The 20,658-nt window shown below is 50.4% G+C and overlaps 1 protein-coding gene across 1 annotated transcript in view; it reads left to right on the top strand.

Annotated features, from left to right (window-relative positions):
- LOC142312189 (uncharacterized) overlaps positions 1-20,658 on the top strand; it is a 307,401-nt gene that overhangs the window by 90,326 nt on the left and 196,417 nt on the right.

Below are 20,658 nucleotides of genomic sequence, written 5' to 3'. Positions count from 1 at the left end.
CAGAGGACATGCCTTTTTCATGTTCAGAATGTGGGAAATGTTTTGTACATAAATCAAATCTAGTTTGTCACCAGAAAATTCACACAGGGGAGACGCCTTTTTCATGTCCCGAATGTGGGAAAGGTTTTATACAGAAATCACATCTTGTTGAACACCAGAGAACTCACACACGGGAGAAGCCTTTTTCATGTTCAGAATGTGGGGAAGGTTTTGTACATCAATATAGATTTCTTATACATCAATCAATGCACAGAAGGGAGAAATATTTTTCATGTTCAGAATGAGGCAAATATTTTATCCAGAAATTGTATCTTATTATACACCAGAGAATTCTCACAAGGGAGAAGCCATACTCATACTTAGATTTTGAAATACAGAGACAATGAAAAGGGTTAAATGCCACGCTGTTGCATAAGAAATTAGTCCAAGGATGTGAGTTGGTGATTTATTTTCTAAGTGTTTCGGAAAGTTCCTTGTCATCCTTCAGGGAAAAAAAAAATCACATACTGTCTACGCATTTCAGAGAGCTCCCACTCCTTCAGGTAAAAAAAAAATCACATAACCTATCTTTAGGCATGCCTAGATATTAAAATCTGAATTATTGAAAAATTATAGTTTGATTATCATCAAAGATAACTCACACGGGGAGAAATTATATATTTTATTGCCAATTTGTATAAAAAAACAAAAAACAACTGTCTAATGTATAATTAAATGAGAAAGGGAAATTATTTTAGTACTTACTGTATTTTTTAGACTATAAAATACTTTTAACAATTGCTAATAAGCATTTAGTATTTGGTCCAGAAATTTGTGCATCTCTTGACAGGAAAAATGCAGCAGCAAAAACATGCATACTCTGTGTAGTTTTGCCTTACGTTTTTTAGTGCAGATTTTTCCCATTCATTAGACTGGATGAAATCTGTAGTTAGAATTGACATGTTGCAAATGTAAAGCTGCACCAAATCTGCAAGGAGAAAATACTCAATGTGTGCATTAGACTTCAGGATTCTCATTGACTTTGCTGGAATCAGGGCTCCATTCAGGCTTTGTGACTAATCTGCACTTAAAATTGTGATAAAAATGCACTGTGTGCACACAGGCTTACAGTCTGGAGACCTCTTCCTGTAATGATGGAGAATGCTGAGACAGTTTCCTTCCCGATCACTGAGAGAACTGCTCTTTCTCCTCCTGCTCCACACTGATCTATGTGATCAGTGCAGAGCAAGAGAGGAAGCTGCCAAGACCTACACAGAGGCTGCACATCCTGAGGGAGCATCTCAAGAACCTTCCACCAGACTAGCTCCAGGACCTTTCAGGATATGTAATCCCATTTTTACCATGTTCCCAATCCAAAATGCTGGTGGATGATACAGAGCCCCCTGTACAGAAATATCAGGGATACAGCAAAATCACATATTTTATACAGAAGACTAGCGCTATCTCCATAGTTCTTTATACTAGGACATCTAGATCAGACAAGATCCTCAGATTTAGGCCCCCTTCACACGTCCGTGAAACATTTGCGTGTTTGTTCCGTTTCCGTATATACCGGAGACACAGACAAACATGCACCAATGTTAATCTATGATTGTGGTCACACGTGCGTTATTTCATTATGTCCGTGTGTGCGTGTCCGTGATCCGTATGTGTTTGCATTTTGCACGGATACATGTCCGTTATCTGCACGGTGCACGCACACGTGGACACAATGAAAGTCTATGGGTATGTGCACACACGTTAGTAAACACGTATGCATCTACCTATAGTCCGTGTCCGTTTGGTGTTTTTATTTCTAGTGATGTCGGCCATTCTTTCTATTTCTGTGTATGTCGGTCAATCTCCCTGAGTCCGTCGGTCGGTCTCTCTGTCGGTCTCTCTGTCTGTCTGTCCCTCTCTCACAGTCTGTTGGTCAGTTTCCCCCCCTCTCTCATACTTACCGTTCCCCGATCACCGGCGCAGCGCTGCACGGCATTCACACTGCTGCGGCGGCTTTTACTATTTTGAAAAAGACGGCCGCTCATTAAACAATCTCTTATTCCCTGCTTTCCCCGCCCACCGGCGCCTATGATTTGTTGCAGTGAGACACGCCCCCACGCTGAGTTACAGGTGTCTCACTGCACCCAATCACAGCAGCCGGTGGGCGTGTCTATACTGTGCAGTAAAATAAATAATTAAAAAAAATGGCGTGCGGTTCCCCCCAATATTAATGCCAGCCAGATAAAGCCATACGGCTGAAGGCTGGTATTCTCAGGATGGGGAGCTCCACGTTATGGGGAGCCCCCCACCCTAACAATATCAGTCAGCAGCCGCCCAGAATTGCCGCATACATTAGATGCGACAGTTCTGGGACAGTACCCGGCTCTTCCCGATTTGCCCTGGTGTGTTGGCAAATCGGGGTAATAAGGAGTTAATGGCAGCCCATAGCTGCCAATAAGTCCTAGATTAATCATGTCAGGCGTCTCCCCGAGATTCCTTTCATGATTAATCTGTAAGTTACAGTAAATAAACACACACACCAGAAAAAATCCTTTATTAGAAATAAAAAACACAAACATATACCCTGGTTCAACAATTTAATCAGCCCGAAAAAGCCCTCCATGTCCGGCGTCATCCAGGATGGTCCAGCGTCGCATCCAGCTCTGCTGCATGGAGGTGACAGGAGCAGCAGCAGACACCGCCGCTCCTGACAGCTCCACGCAGCTAATGAAGACAGCCGCACGATCAGCTGAGCTGTCACTGAGGTTACCCGCTGTCACTGGATCCAGCGTTGACAGCGGGTAATCTCAGTGACAGCTCAGCTGATCACGCGGCTCTCTTCATTTGCTGCGTGGAGGTGACAGGAGCGGCGGTGTCTTCTGCAGCTCCTGTCACCTCCATGCAGCAGAGCTGGAAGCGACGCTGGAGGTCCGTGGATTACGCTGGACATGGAGGGCTTTTTCGTGCTGATTAAATTGTTGAACCAGGGTATATGTTTGTGTTTTTTATTTCTAATAAAGGATTTTTCTGGTGTGTGTGTTTATTTACTGTAATTTACAGATTAATCATGGAAGGTTTCTCGGGGGGACGCCTGACATGATTAATCTAGGATTTAGTGGCAGCTATGGGCTGCCATTAACTCCTTATTACCCCGATTTGCCAACGCACCAGGGCAAATCGGGAAGAGCCGGGTACTGTCCCAGAACTGTCGCATCTAATGTATGCGGCAATTCTGGGCGGCTGCTGACTGATATTGTTAGGGTGGGGGGCTTCCCATAACGTGGAGCTCCCCATCCTGAGAATACCAGCCTTCAGCCGTATGGCTTTATCTGGCTGGCATTAAAATTGGAGGGAGCGCACGCCGTTTTTTTTAATTATTTATTTTACTGCACAGTATAGACACGCCCACCGGCTGCTGTGATTGGGTGCAGTGAGACACCTGTCACTCAGCGTGGGGGCGTGTCTCACTGCAACCAATCATAGGCGCTGGTGGGCGGGGAAAGCAGGGAATACGAGATTGTTTAATGAGCGGCCGGCTTTTTCAAAATAGTAAAAGCCGCCGCAGCAGTGTGAATGCCGTGCCAGTGATCGGGGATCGGTGGGTATGAGAGAGGGGGGAAACTTCTGTCACTCGGGGGATTAGCGGTCACCGGTGAATCCTTCACAGGTGACCGCTAATCAGTACTCGACACAGACAGAGCCGCGGTATGAGGATGAAGTCGGGTGAAGTTCACACGAGTTCATTCTCATCGCTCAACTCTGTCGGCTGTCAGCCGACATTTATAAACGACATTGTGCATCACACACACGGTCATTCCACACGGACATTCCACGTACACATACACGTTAATTCCACACGCACACACGGACGTTCTACACACAAACACGGCTAGCATACGCAATTCACACAGATGCCACACGGACCATATAAACGGACACAAAAACGGGATACGGACCCGAAAAACGGCCCGTAACACGTACGTGTTTTTCACGGACGTGTGAAGGGGGCCTAAGGCAGTTTCTATTTCACTGAAACTGTTTATATGAATTAAATCAGTGAGTCTCATTATACCTGTGGTGCCCCTGACCTGGTCAGGCACCCATGCTGGGGGCAGTACAACCCAGGTAATCCAGAAGGCTGACCGGGGTGTGGACACACAGGCACATAGTACCCAGGTCTCCCACATTGACCTTTGAAGGGACCCCTGGGGAATCCAGGAAGGGGTGTGTCCTCCATCTCCATTCAAGGGGTGTGGTAGAGCGGCTGGTTGCTATGTTGCGGAGGCAGGCACAGAGGGGAGGGAGTAGTGAGCCAGTCAGTTAGTGCAGCTCACGGAGAGAGAGCAGTCGCAGAAAGAGAACCTGCAGGCTGTCACTAGTCGGACACCGCAGGTGCAGTGGTTGCTGGCGGGGGAGAACGGTCACCTTGTAGTGCCGCCCGAAAACCACCTGAGGCCGGAGTGTAGAGAGGTGGCTGATTACGGGGACTGCCAGGTGACCCAGGTCCGCACGGGGTTACAGGTCCCCAAAGCAGGGGCCCATTCAGTTGGCCTGCTCAACATGCTGGCGAGGGCACTTCATGCCCTTCACCTCAACAACACAGAGTCCGCAGCCACATAGCAATGAGAGGGCCCATAGTTGACGAGAGGCAAGCAGCCGGAGTTTCCTGGTCCAGGCTACAAGCAAATGGGCCAAAAAGGGGAGAACAGGCAGAAGCAACTTCCCTGGGTGACCGTGTAGGACTACAAGTTTAGGTCATCACAAACACAAGAGGGCTAGGAAGGCGAGTCAGTAGCCACCCCTAAGTCAGCCTGAAGGAGCCTGGTTCCCACTTGGAGCATCACAGCATCGCCCGGGTTAACTCACCCCTGCCACCAAAAGTGAGTAAATACCTGAAAGACATTCCTGCTGTGCATGTGAGTTCTTTTGCGACCTGTGGTACCACCCACCTACACCGGGCCCTGGGGCCAGCCTCACTCTTGGGAGGCGACCACATCTAACTGCACCTAACATCAGCCCCAGGTGTCCTCTAAACTGCAGTGGCGGTCGCCCTGACCGCAATACCGAGAGTGGCGTCACGAATCCCATAGAAGTCAACTTACCTGTGACAAGAAGAATCCATTATGTGGAGTCCCTGAAGACCCTGAGGCGACCTGAAGGTAACGGGGCACGGGGCGACACAAACCAAGAAGAGAAGCTCCAGGGACAAGGACCCCGTTTCGTAACTAACATGCTGCAAGAAGTATCTGAAGTCTCCAGCCCCGGGGCCCAGATTCATTTATGGATGTAGCGTTTCAATTAGAATAAATCTCTTTCTCACAGTCTTGTAGTAATGACTTTGTTAGTCACTTTGTAGGAGAGTTCATCTGAATCCATCTAAATGTTATCAATTTATGTGGAAGAAACAAGTTATTATGCTGCAGTAAGGCTATAAGATCTCCAGATTCCAGTAAGTTCTTCGGATCTTTGGCCTCTGTACATATGCCGACCTTAAGAAAAAAGGAGAGAAGAAATACGATCAAAGTCCTTTTTAATGCAAAAAAACAATTTTATTGGATCCGATAAGGGGAGAAGAACACCACAGCATATATTAAAATCAATATAACCAAATATCCATGTATGACCCTCCAATACTAGAATTAAATTTGCCATAAGTATATAATGAGCAGGTTTTAGAGATGTTATATTCCCACTCAACATTTTCGCTATATATTGATGGAGAGGTATTCAAGATAACATAATTGGGTAAATAATATATACAAAATTAGAAACAATTATTACAATATTTTCGAGATGTATCAAATAGTGACTCAAAAAATATTTTTAGATGCAAGGAAAATATGGGCCATCCAATATAGTAGGAAATAACCCTGTCATAAAACTGTGATGCATCACGAAAATCACTGAGTCATTATCCCCAATATACATTGCATGTTATCCATATATGCGTTACAAAAAATACAGAAAAATTAGCAAAATACCTCCCCTGTATCATGGATATCAGGATAACAAGGAGCAGTGTCTAAATGTACTTAAGGGACAACAGAGCACATAGCCCACTGCATTCCCCATATACCCATATACACAGAAACAGCATCGTTGGAGCAGCATAAAAGCGGGGATTTCCCAAAGAGGAATTTAAGTGAACATATGAGTACATATGTCGACCTTGTGGAGAATCAGAGGGTCATATATCCGCTACAGAAAATGTATACTTGTAACAGACGGCAACTTTCCCTCAGCACTCATTCAAGTGTTCCCCATTCACCTTTTGTGTCTCCCCTATTTTCTCATAGACTGTAAGCTTACGAGCAGGGCCCTCACTCCTCCTGGTATCTTAATTTTGTATTGTCTCATATTGTCTGTACTTGTCCCCTCTGAATTGTAAAGCGCTGCGGAATATGTTGGCGCTATAGAAATAAAACGTATTATTATTATTAAATGTCAGTTTTTCTTGTTCAAGTTTTATCGATAGAACGTGTACCTAATATAGATATTGGAGTTATTCACATTTCCGTGTATTTTTGCAGACCATGTGGTCTATACAAAGTCACCACCACAGTTTACGGATCAGCCCAACAATGGTTTGAACCTTTCTTCATTAAATTTGCCATTTTCCACCGTATACCTGAGATATTGCAAGATGTGACCCCTAACAGCCATTCCTAGTCCCTCTTTAATTCTGGCTTTGTGCTGCAATGTAATAGAGCCACTGATTTGGATGTGCAAGAAACCAGTATATTGTGCGTGTAGGGATGGCGGTACTCTGGGAACATTACACTGTGTATGGGGGATGGTGGTACTGTGGGAACATTACACTGTGTATGGGGGATGGCAGTACTGTGGGAACATTACACTGTGTATGGGGGATGGCAGTACTGTGGGAACATTACACTGTGTATGGGGGATGGAGGTACTGTGGGAACATTACACTGTGTATGGGGGATGGCAGTACTGTGGGAACATTACACTGTGTATGGGTGATGGCAGCACTGTGGGAACATTATACTGTATGGGGGATGGTGGTACTGTGGAAACATTATCCTGTATGCAGGGGGGGGGCTGGCAGTACTATGGGAACATTATACTGTGTGTGGGGAGATGATGGTACTGTGGGAACATTATACTGTGTGCAGGGGGGATGGCGGTACTGTGGAGACATTATACAGTGTGCGGAGGGGAATGGTGGTACTGTGGGAACATTATACTGTGTGTGGGGCGAGATGGTGTTTTTTTGGGAATATTATACTCTGTGTGGGGGATGGCGGTACTGTGGGAACATTTTACTGTGTATGGGGGAATGGCGGTTCTATGGGACCATTATACTGTGTGGGGGAGATGGCAGTACTATTGCAACATAGTGTGTGTGGTGGATGGTGGTACTGTGGGAACATTACACTGTGCGTGAGGGAGATGGCGGTACTGTGGGAAAATTACTGTATACTGTGTGTGGCGGGGGATGGCAGTACTGTGGGAACATTATACTGTGGGGGGGAGGATCAGGCGCCATTCAGATGCCATCCAAGTGCAGTCCAATTTTCATGGACTCTTTTTTTAATTTTGAATACAACAAAATCTAATGAAGCTCGGTCCATTTTTATTGTATGTAAAAAAATCTAAAGTGTGAATGAGGCCTTAAGCCTGCTTTACACGTTGCAATTTCGCATATGATTTCGTATGCGATTTGCAACGCCCCCATTGTATGTGAGGCACGTTCAATTTGTTGAACGTGCCGCACAAACGATTAACCCCCGTCACACATACTTACCTTCCATACGACCTCGATGTAGGCGGCGAACGTCCACTTCCTGGAGTGGGAGGGATGTTCGGCGTCACAGCGACGTCACGCAGCAGCCGGCCAATAGAAGCGGAGGGGTGGAGCTGAGCGGGACGTAAACATCCCGCCCACCTCCTTCCTTCCGCATTGCTGGCCGGGAGCCGCAGGACGCAGGTAAGATCTGTTCATCGTTCCCGGGGTGTCACACGCTGCGATGTGTGCTACCCCGGGTACGATGAACAATCTGACATGCAATTCTAGAGAAAGGTACGATGTGTTTGCGATGAACGTTTTACCGTTCAATCGCAATCGCACGTACCTGTCACACACTGCAATGTACCTTACAATGCTGGATGTGCGTCACTTACGACGTGACCCCGCCGACACATCGTAAGATATATTGCAGCGTGTAAAGCGGGCTTTACTCTGCAAATTCCACTCGGCTGCTCTCAGCTCAGCTTGAATCTGTTTTATTGTTTTTGTTCTGCACTCCTTACACGTCGTACACACACGGCTCTGCTCCGTACACATCATACACACACGGCTCCGCCTAAGTCATACACACACTGCTCTGTGCCATACACACACAAGGCTCTGCACCGTACACATTTAGCTCCATCACATCACACACGGCTCCGCTCCGTACATGTCGTACACACACGGCTCTGTACACATTGTACACACACGGCTCCGCTCCATACACATTGTGACGGGGTGTGTGACAGAACAGGTAGGGACAGCGGGCAGGGGAACAATCCTAAAAAACTTTTGTTGTGGCTGGGAAAATATTTCAATGAGAATAAATAGGATTTTCCAAAGTCTGTGATACAGGAAAGAGAAAAAGGAACAAATCCGGGGATACCAAGGAGAATAAGCCACTAGTCCTTACAAATAGTTCTTCAGATCCAGCAGGATGGGCAAGAGGTCCACTAACATGAGGCCGATGATCCCCAATCTTTAGTCCAGGTTGTGTCACCAGGACCTGGTCGCAGCAGATCCTCGTCCTTCTAGATCACTGCACAAACTACTAAACAAAAATGTGCTTCCAGAAACAGTCTCCCGACTGTCTTCTTGGGTTGTGTCAGGGCTGTATTTTGCCTTCATGCTGCCCTAGGCACTTTAAGTGGTTGCGCCCCTTAGTGACATCGTAAAACTATGAGTTTTCGCACACGACATCTGCTTAAGGCAGATCTACTTTGTAAAACACTTGAAAAAGTATCAATGAGAAACAAAAGGCACTAACCCCCCCAATGGGGATCACCACAGGCACATCAAAATATAGCATGAGTATAAAATATTCCCACCACACCGTCCCCACTTATATACTGTGACTGTCACACTGCCCCTAATAAACTACACACTGCCCTCCCTTATAAATTATACCCACCACACCTTCCTCAATTATAAAATATGATCTGTACATTGACCTCACATCATGCTGCCCCCCTCCTCACAATGTCCCATGCATGCTGCCCCCTCCTCACAATGTCCCATCCATGCCCAGCATCAACCTCTCTCCCCTCAGCCTCCCCCAGCATCAGCCTCTCTCCCCCCAGCCTCGCCGAGCATCAGCCTCTCTCCTCCCAGCCTCAGCCTCTCTCCTCCCGGCCTCCCCCAGCCTCAGTCTCTCTCCTCCCGGCCTCCCCCAGCCTCAGCCTCTCTCCTCCCGGCCTTCCCCAGCCTCAGCCTCTCTCCTCCCGGCCTCCCTCAGCCTCTCTCCTCCCGGCCTCCCCCAGCATCAGCTTCTCTCCTCCTGGCCTCCTCCAACCTCAGCCTCTCTCCTCCCGGCCTCCCCCAGCCTCAGCCTCTCTCCTCCCGGCCTCCCCCAGCATCAGCCTCTCTCCTCCCGGCCTCAGCCTCTCTCCTCCTGGCCTCCCCCAGCCTCAGCCTCTCTCCTCCCGGCCTCCGCCAGCATCAGCCTCTCTCCTCCCGGCCTCCCCCAGCCTCAGCCTGTCTCCTCCCGGCCTCTCCCAGCCTCAGCCTGTCTCCTCCCGGCCTCCCCCAGCCTCAGCCTGTCTCCTCCCGGCCTCCCCCATCCTCAACCTCTCTCCTCCCGGCCTCCCCCAGCATCAGCCTCTCTCCTCCCAGCCTACCTCAGCCTCTCTCCTCCCGGCCTCCCCCAGCCTCAGCCTCTCTCCTCCCGGCCTCCCCCAGCCTCAGCCTCTCTCCCCCGGCCTCCCCCAGCCTCAGCCTCTCTCTCCCCCGGCCTCCCCCAGCCTCAGCCTCTCTCCCCCCAGCCTCCCTCAGCATCAGCCTCTCTCCTCACAGCCTCCAACAGCATCAGCCTCTCTCCTCCCAGTCTCCCCCAGCATCAGCCTCTCTCCTCCCAGCCTCAGCCTCTCTCCTCCCGGCCTCCCCCAGCCTCAGCCTCTCTCCTTCCGGCCTCCCCCAGCCTCAGCCTCTCTCCTTCCGGCCTCCCCCAGCCTCAGCCTCTCTCCTCCCGGCCTCCCCCAGCCTCAGCCTCTCTCCTCCCGGCCTCTCCCAGCCTCAGCCGCTCTCCTCCCATCCTCTCCCAGCCTCAGCCTGTCTCCTCCCGGCCTCCCCCAGCCTCAAACTCTCTCTTCCCGGCCTCCCCCAGCATCAGCCTCTCTCCTCCCGGCCTCCCCCAGCATCAGCTTCTCTTCTCCCGGCCTCCCTCAGCATCAGCCTCTCTCGTCCCGGCCTCCCCCAGCATCAGCTTCTCTCCTCCCGGCCTCCCCCAGCCTCAGCCTCTCTCTGTTACAACCCTTCCCCCTTCAATTTGTGTACAGACTACTGACCTCAACAGGTGGCTTGTCAAGTACAGGTAAACATGGCTGACATGACTCAGGGCTCTTCCTGTCTGGACAATCCTTCAGCATTTTGGTGTTGCTGCCTCTTCTATACTGTAAGGTGAAGTTGTAGGGTTGAGCCAGGCTCCATCTCAGTAAGCAACCATTGTCCCCAATGGCTTGTGGTCAGTAACCACCATGAATTCTCCTCCATACTAGTGATGTGTCGGTCGTGAACGAGCCGACACAAAGATCTGGCTCCCTGCTGTGTCCGACAGGAGCCGGATCACCAGAGTGAGCTACTAAAATCACATCCTACATACAACCCATAGCACGTAAGGGCACCCAAAAGGTTACTGTCAAAAGACCAGATCAGTCATCTTTATATGTAACTAATTAACTAGCATAACAATAGCCAGCCAGATCTACAAGTGTGCTTCACCTCTTGTGTCCCCCTTCTTCCCCATAGATTGTAAGCTTTCGAGCAGGGCCCTCATTCCTACTGTAGCTGTTGAATTATGTGCCATTTTGTTTTGTATTTGTCTATACAACCCCCAACCGGATTGTAAAGTGCTGCGGAATATGTTGGCGCTATATAAATAAACTTTATTATTATTATAAAATCACTAAGTGGCTCTTTTCGCCGCTAAAACCCCGCCCACCCGCATCTAAACCCTGCCCACTCCGCAATCTAATTGGTGCCTTGTAAGTGGGCAGGGTTTAGCCGCTGGTGGGCGAGGTTTCAGCGGCGTCACTATAATCTTAAATATGTGTTCACCTGGGGTGAACACATATTTAATAAGGAGCCGAGAACGATCCGAATGAGACGGCTCTTTTTTGTGAGTGGAGCCATGGGAACCGGATCACCAAAAAGAGCCGGACTGCCCATCACTACTCCATACAGATAAGGGCCCATACTACAGCCAGGCATTCCTTTTCAACAGTCACATAGGCCACTTCTCTGTCCAGCAGTTTTCTGCTAAGATAGATAATGGGGTGCTCCTCCCCGGCTGCTGAGAACAGCTCCTAGTCCATAAGAAGATGCATCTGTCTGCACAAGAAACCTCTTGTAGCCAGAACAGGGTCGCAGACCAGGGCGTCCTTCAGCAGGATAAAGGCCGTGTCACAGGCTGGAGTCCAGGCAATCACTCTGGGCATCGTCTTCTTGGTAAGGTCTGTAAAGGTACCTTCACACATAGCGATGCAGCAGCGATCCCACCAGCGATCTGACCTGGTCAGGATCGCTGCTGCATCGCTACATGGTCGCTGGTGAGCTGTCAAACAGGCAGATCTCACCAGCGACCAGTGAACAGCCCCCAGCCAGCAGCGACGTGCAAGCGACGCTGCGCTTGCACGGAGCCGCCGTCTGGAAGCTGCGGAGACTGGTAACTAAGGTAAACATCGGGTATGGTTACCCGATGTTTACATTAGTTACCAGCGCACACCGCTTAGCTGTGTGTGCAGGGAGCAGGAGCCGCGCACACTGAGCGCTGGCTCCTTGCTCTCCTAGCTACAGTACACATCGGGTTAATTAACCCGATGTGTACAGCAGCTACATGTGCAGAGAGCCGGAGCCGGCAGCACAGGCAGCGTGAGAGCTGCGGAGGCTGGTAACTAAGGTAAATATCGGGTAACCACCTTGGTTACCCGATGTTTATCTTGGTTACAAGCTTACCTCAGCTGTCAGACGCCGGCTCCTGCTCCCTGCTCGCTTCATTCGTCGCTTTCTCGCTGTCACACACAGCGATCTGTGTGTCACAGTGGGAGAGCGCCTTTGAAGAAAACGAACCAGGGCTGTGTGTAACGAGCAGCGATCTCGCAGCAGGGGCCAGATCGCTGCTCAGTGTCACACACAGCGAGATCGCTAATGAGGTCACTGCTGCGTCACAAAAAGCGTGACTCAGCAGCAAGCTCGCTGTGTGTGAAGCACCCCTAAGAGGCTTGGCCACAGTGCGGAAATGAGAAATTTCCTGTAATAACTAGCAGTGCTCAAGAAATCCATAACTTGCTTCTTGGTTTGGGCACAGGCCAATCACTAATAGCCTGTATCTTGACAGGTTCAGGACGTAGTCCCCCCCCCCCCCTTCCCCCCACTTGCTTTATGCCTCAGGTATTGTACTTCACCCATCACTAAGGGTATGTGCCCACGATCAGAACTCTGCATCCTGAACATGAGGCCTGACCTGCGGGGCCGCGCGTCTCCTCCACAGGAGAACACAGGAGACCGCAGCTCCTCACACCCACGATCAGGGTTCAGTGCGCCGCGGTCTGCCGCTCTGTTCGCCCTACGGAGGATGCATGCGAATCCGCAGCAAACAATTGACATGCTGCGGTCTGCGAATACGCTCCGCAGGTCAGTGTTTACTGCGCAAAAGACAAGCACAGTGGGCACAGGATTTCTAGAAATCTCATCTCCTGTGCTTGTACTGTACAATGCAGCGTTTTTCACGCAGCCGAAGCATGCTACATCCAAACCGCTGCAAACACTGATCATGGGCATTTACCCTAACTGGCACACGGCTCCACTCCGTACGCAAACTGCTGCATTCACGTCGTACACACACTGCTCCGCTCCGTACACATACGGCTCCGCTCCATACACACACGGCTCCGCTCCGTACACCTCGTACACACGGCTCCGCTCCGTACACCTCGTACACACACGGCTCTGCTCCCCATACCTCATACACACACGGCTCTGCTCCGTACACCTCGTACACACACGGCTCCGCTCCGTACACCTCGTACACACGGCTCCGCTCCGTACACCTCGTACACACGGCTCCGCTCCGTACACCTCGTACACACGGCTCCGCTCCCCATACCTCATACACACACGGCTCCGCTCCGTACACCTCGTACACACGGCTCCGCTCCGTACACCTCGTACACACGGCTCCGCTCCGTACACCTCGTACACAAGGCTCCGCTCTGTACACTTCGTACACACAAGGCTCCGCTCCCCATACCTCATACACACACGGCTCCGCTCCGTACACCTCGTACACACGGCTCCGCTCCGTACACCTCGTACACACGGCTCCGCTCCGTACACCTCGTACACAAGGCTCCGCTCTGTACACTTCGTACACACAAGGCTCCGCTCCGTACACTTCGTATACACACGGCTCCGCTCCGTACACCTCGTACACACACGGCTCTGCTCCGTACACCTCGTACACACGCGGTTCTGCTCCGTACACTTCGTACACACGCGGCTCCGCTCTGTACACCTCGTACACACACGGCTCCGCTCTGTACACCTTGTACACACACGGCTCCGCTCCGTACACCTCGTACACACAAGGCTCCGCTCCGTACACTTCGTACACACGGCTCCGCTCCGTACACCTCGTACACACGGCTCCGCTCCGTACACTTCATACACACAAGGCTCCGCTCCGTACACTTCGTACACACAAGGCTCCGCTCCGTACACTTCGTACACACACGGCTCCGCTCCGTACACCTCGTACACACACGGCTCCGCTCCGTACACCTCGTACACACACGGCTCTGCTCCGTACACCTCGTACACACACAGCTCTGCTCCGTACACCTCGTACACACACGGCTCTGCTCCGTACACTTCGTACACACGCGGCTCCGCTCCGTACACCTCGTACACACACGGCTCCGCTCCGTACACCTCATACTCACGCAGCTCTGCTACATCCACACTGTAAACCCCTCCTGACCCCACACATAACCTTCCCCTCATCCAGCACCATGACAACCTGCATACACTCAGGAGCTGATCATGTGACCCCTGACTCCTCCCCTCCATGTGACATCATCACAGGTCCTGGAAGCACAGAGCAGCCATATAATCTAGGGTTGCGTCTAGTTGATTTTTTGTGGTCCTCTGATCTAGCTGCTTCAGTAGTGAGCCGGCTATATCGGAGTTGATTTTTTGAGGCCTCATTTTCTCCACTCTGATCTAGCCGGTTCAGTGCTGAAGTGTCTAGATCAGAGTGGATTTCTTGAGGCCTCGCTGCAGTCACATGTTTTTGGTCACCTCATTTTATCCACTCTGTTCTAGCTGCTTCACCAGTGAGGTGGCTAGATCAGAGTGGATTTTTTGATGATCTCTGTGATCTTTTCTCCATACAGCACAGTTCAGTTTCTACAGCAGGGCTGGAATGAGATTTATAATTGGAATGATTTCATGTTTTTCTTTATTAGATGCTCACACTGTTATATTTATTATTTTTTTCCAAAGGGTAAATTTTTATTTTCATTATTATTATAACTTACATTTTATTATTGCTTTTTACAATATAAATAATTCCACACAGCGCTGATTATTCAGTTTTGCTGGAATTTTAATTTTACCGTATTTCCACAAGTCGTGACCGCAGGACTGACATTGAAAGAGTGGGCGGAGCCTCACAAGGAAAAACGGAACCGCGCAGCTGACAGTCTTCATAACTTACCATATTGGATCAGAGTGGATTTTTTGAGGATCTCTCTGTAGCCTTCATTCTGCACAGTTTGGTACTGAGGTGACTGAAATTCAGTTTTTTGAAGAGTGGGAGGAGCCTCACGGCGAAAAACGTAACAGAGCGCAGCCGAGAAAGTGCTTATAATTTCACACATTGTGTCGTAGTGGAGTTTTTGAGGACCTCATTTTAACAACTACATTATGTACAGTTTGGTACTGAGGTGACTGGAATGGATTATTTTTTATCTCCAAGGCGTAACTGGAGAGCTCTGGCCATTTTTCAAGATTTGAAGCCCAAAATGAGCAAGGCTCCATTTGCAAAGTCATGGCATCGATGTTCATTTGCAGATACTCCTGTATCATCCTCTCCAGCCGTTGACTATGTGTCAGACTTGTTGTCTCTGGTGGCCTTGCAAAGGAGGATCTAAAAAAATTATGAAAAGATTCAATAAAACTGCTGTTACCAGCACCAGATACGTTCCTACTGGTACGGGTAGACTGTTGAAGATGACGAGACCGTCCCATGTTTGTCAAGTTACAACTGGGAGATTCACTCCCTGCACCATGGTTGTTTGGTGGAAAAGCCGAGCTAAGATCGAGTAACAGCTTCTGCTGATACTCCTGCATACGTGCGTCCCTTTCTATGGCTGGAATTATGTCACAAAATTTGGACTTGTACCGGGGATCTAATAGTGTGGCAACCCAGTAGTCATCATCACTTCTAATTCGGACAATCCGAGGGTCATGTTGAAGGTAGTGCAGCAAGAAGGCGCTCATGTGTCTTGCGCAGCCATGCGGACCAAGTCCTTGGTGTGTTGGTGGCGGTGAGGTGATAACCATGCTGCCTTCCTCTGACATCTCCCCCCAACCTCGAACAACCGTACACCTCGTACACACACGGCTCTGCTCCGTACACCTCGTACACACGCGGCTCCGCTCCGTACACCTCATACACACACGGCTCCGCTCCGTACACCTCGTACACGCACGGCTCTGCTCCGTACACCTCGTACACACACGGCTCCGCTCCGTACACCTCGTACACACATGGCTCCGCTCCGTACACCTCGTACACGCACGGCTCTGCTCCGTATACGTCGTACACACACGGCTCCGCTCCGTACACCTCGTACACACACGGCTCTGCTCCGTATACGTCGTACACACACGGCTCTGCTCCGTATACGTCGTACACACACGGCTCTGCTCCGTACACCTCGTACACACACGGCTTTGCTCCATCCACACTGTAAATCCCTCCTGACCCCACACATAACCTTCCCCTCATCCAGCACCATGACACCCAGCACAGCAGAGTTCTGCATACACTGAGGAGCTGATCATGTGACCCCTGACTCCTCCCCTCCATGTGACATCATCACAGGTCCTGGAAGCACAGAGAAGCCATATAGCTTGTGTGAGTAGATGCTAGAATGTACGGGCTCCTGATAGGCATGACGTGACTTGTCATGTGATGGGGCGTGTTCAAAATGCAGCCTGATGGTTCCAGAAGGAATAAACATTATTTTTTTTAAGTCCACGTGGGCATAGAAGTGATTATAATAGAAGCAGGGTCTGGGGGTGAGAGCTCCAGATGGGGGGAGCAGGGGGCGGAGCCTGCATGATTATAGTGAAAGGGAGGAAAATCACCATGCCCCCAACCAAAGCGGTCACGCCCACTAACCTGACAGGAGCCCGTACATTCTAGACTCATCCATATATCTAGTGTGCGGCTCTGCAGGAGGAGGTATGTGGAGATTCCCCATTACTGGGGCAGGCGGCATTAACCCCTGCAGCTCTGAGACTTTCTTGGTGTTTTTCTCTCGCTGATTTCTATGAATCGTGAGGTTTTTGTTCCTTTTCCTCTGATAGATACAGACGCCGCAACTATGAGAGGCCGGAAGTGAGGAAACCCGTCTGCCCTCAGTCCCTTTCCTGTCCTCGGCCCCTCTCTGGCCTCCGCCCCTTTCCCGTCGTCGACCCCTTCCCTGCCCTCGGTCCTCGGCCCCTCTCCCGCCCTCGGTCTCCGGCCCCTCTCTTGGTCTCCGGCCCCTCTCTTGGTCTCCGGCCCCTCTCCCGCCCTTGGTCTCCGGCCCCTCTCTCGGTCCTCGGCCCCTCTCTCGGTCTCCGGCCCCTCTCCCGCCCTCGGTCTCCGGCCCCTCTCCCGCCCTCAGTCTCCGGCCCCTCTCTTGGTCTCCGGCCCCTCTCTTGGTCTCCGGCCCCTCTCCCGCCCTTGGTCTCCGGCCCCTCTCTCGGTCCTCGGCCCCTCTCTCGGTCTCCGGCCCCTCTCCCGCCCTCGGTCTCCGGCCCCTCTCCCGCCCTCGGCCCTCGGCCCCTCTCCCGCCCTCTGTCCCCGGCCCCTTTCCCGCCCTCTGTCCCCGGCCCCTCTGCCGGCCTCGGGCCCCGGCCCCTCTCTCGTCCTCGGTCCTTGGCCGCTTTCCCGCCCTCGGTCCCCGGCCCCTCTGCCGCCCTCAGTCCCCGGCCCCTCTCCCGCCCTCTGTCCCCGGCCCCTTTCCCGCCCTCTGTCCCCGGCCCCTCTGCCGGCCTCGGGCCCCGGCCCCTCTCTCGTCCTCGGTCCTTGGCCGCTTTCCCGCCCTCGGTCCCCGGCCCCTCTGCCGCCCTCAGTCCCCGGCCCCTTTCCCGCTCTCGGTCCCCGGCCCCTCTCCCGTCCTCGGTCCCCGGCCCCTCTCCCGTCCTCGGTCCCTGGCCCCTTTTCTATCCTCGGTCCCCGGCCCCTTTCCCATCCTCGTCCCCTTTCCTGTCGCCGCATAGTGTAATGTTCCCCCCTCACAACTCTACAGCAGTGATAGAAGGACACACCGTGCTCCTCTATATTTTTCTTCTCGCCCCTTATCACCCATTCACCATTTCTTTCTCCCCCGGCAGGAGGAGTTGTTAGAGAGTCGGACGCAGGGAGAAATCGGGGAGCGTCCGCTGTATCCAGAACAGTGGGGACCTGGACATTAGATTTTGTTCATTCATAGTTGCAGCAGCCGCAACTTGTTCATTTTCATGGGAGATTCTCTATATGATTTCTTGTTTATTTGTTGGCAGTGTGTGCACAGATTATTTTTTTTTTTACATCTGCGCATGCACCGATGCTTCTCATTCTTCACCACAGTGTGTTCAGTAAAATGGCGCCGGAGGTTGTGGTACGTGCATGAACAGACTCTGGAGCCATTTTACTGAATACCTGAGTACTTTGGCAATGCGCATGTGCAGCCAACAATAGCAATGCAAAAACTTGTGAACGAGGGGGAGTATTTTTCATGTTTTTTTGGAGTAAGAACTACTGCACCACAATTGAAAAAAGTATACAGTTTTTATTATTACAAAAAATACAAAATACTGGAAATCACATGTGAATTTTTTTTTTTGAGATTATGCACTCGCTGGTGGTGTTACATACTATTGTGTTCAGGCCCTGATTTGGACCTTATCCTGTTAGTTACTTTTCATGTATAAGCTCTCCATTACTCTACTATCTTAGGGGATATACCTATGTTTCTCTGGTTATTTATATGGCCATCTGGGATATAATCTAACTATCCTGTTCCATGCACAGAAATTAAGGGGTAGCCTGTCTTCCTCCCTGTGACCTTCTTTTCTCTGTCTCATTTAATTGGATTTTAACTATGTATGTCTAATCACTAACTGCAATCACATGTGATTTCCAGTATTTTGTATTTTTTGTAATAATAAAAACTGTATACTTTTTTCACAATAGTGGTGCAGTAATTCTAAAGGCTACTTTATACGCTGCGATATCAGTCCCGATATCGCTAGCGTGGGTACCTGCCCCCATCTGTTGTGCGACACGGGCAAATCGCTGCCCGTGCCGCACAACATCGCGCAGACCCGTCACACATACTTACCTGCCCGGCGACGTCGCTGTGACCGGCGAACCGCCTCCTTTCTAAGGGGGCGGTCCGTGCGGCGTCACAGCGATGTCACTGAGTGGCCGCCCAATAGAAGCGGAGGGGCGGAGATGAGTGCTTGGAACATCCCGCCCACCTCCTTCCTTCCTCATAGCGGCCGGGAGGCAGGTAAGGAGAGGTTCCTCGTTCCTGTGGCGTCACACATAGCGATGTGTGCTGCCGCAGGAACGACGAACTACATCATTACTGCTGCAGTAACGATAATCGAGAATGGACCCCCATGTCACCGATGAGCGATTTTGCACGTTTTTGCAGCGATGCAAAATCGCTCATTGGTGTCACACGCAACGGCATCGCTAATGCGGCCGGATGTGCGTCACAAATTCCGTGACCCCAACGACTCTGCATTAGCGATGTCGCAGCGTGTAAAGCCCCCTTTACTCCAAAAAAACATGAAAAATACCCCCGCTCGTTCACAAGTTTTTGTATGTATTCTATGGGGTTCATGTACACTACAATCATTATGAGGTTCGCTGTACTTGGTCTTTGTTTTTCCAACAATAGCAATGGTGGCACAATATTAAAAAAATGAAAAGGGGGCAAGCCAGAGGAGGCATAAACTCTGAGGACCTGACCCACAAAGACCCAACCCCGATACACCCGTCAATCACAGTGCAGGGCATTTCTGTAACTTTGATTAAAGATATTTCATCAACCATACATCCGATCTTTCCAAAACAGGTATGCCTGGATTCAGCATCTTACTGCCTGATGTACCGGTAGAAAAATCCTGTTGGTTAGCTCTCTTTAAAAAGACAACAGTGTGTTTTATAAATGCATCCTTGCCATATTATTTTTTTTTTTTTTTTTTTTTTTTTTTTTACAATCTCCCCTAGAAGTCTACTAAAAACAAATTAAAACCGCACATTTGAACAGCGTTTTTAGTCGTAAAGTTGTCAGGAGTTTTTATAAAATCTCATCCACTTTACTTAAAAGCAGCAGATTTTCTGTACATATCAGTGGATATCATTCCCATATTACCATCCCCCCCCACATAGTATAATGTTCCCATTCTACCATCTCCCCACACTGTATAATGTTCCCACAGTACCGCCATCACCCCCACACACTGTATAATGTTCGCACAGTACCAACATCACCCCCACACCCAGTATAATGGTCCCACAGTACCGCCACCCCCCCACACTATAATGTTCCCACAGTATCACCATCCCCCTACACACAGTATAATGTTCCCACAGTATCGCCATCCCCTTCACACAGTATAATGTTCCCACAGTTCCGCTATCCCCCCCACACACTGTATAATGTTCCCACAGTATCACCATCCCCTCTACACACACTATACAGTAATGTTCCCACAGTACTGCCACCCCCCCACACAGTATAATGTTCCAACAGTGCCGCCATCCCCCCAAACACTGTATAATGGTCGCACAGTACCACCATCCCCCCACACACAGTATAATGTTCCCACAGTACTGCCATCCCCCCCCACAGAGTATAATCTTACCACAGTACTACCATCCCCGCCACATACACAGTATAATGTTCTCGCAGTACAGCCATCCCCCTCGCAGAGTATAATGTTCCCACAGTACCGCCATCCCCCCACACACAGTATAATGTTCCCACAATCCTGCCAGCCCCTACACAGTGTTATGTTACCTCAGTAAACGCCATCCCCCTGTCAGAGTTCCGGGATTTCCAGTTTTCTTTTGAAAGAGCTTGCCCTTTTTTAACATGGAGTTTTCTGTTCTGTTGCCCTACTTCCTGTCCATCTGTTTAAAAGCCGCCCCTAAGCTTAGT

The sequence above is a fragment of the Anomaloglossus baeobatrachus genome, chromosome 5 (genome assembly GCF_048569485.1).
Source record: "Anomaloglossus baeobatrachus isolate aAnoBae1 chromosome 5, aAnoBae1.hap1, whole genome shotgun sequence".
In the NCBI taxonomy this organism is placed as follows: domain Eukaryota; kingdom Metazoa; phylum Chordata; class Amphibia; order Anura; family Aromobatidae; genus Anomaloglossus; species Anomaloglossus baeobatrachus.
This window is presented reverse-complemented; position numbering and strand designations above follow the sequence as displayed.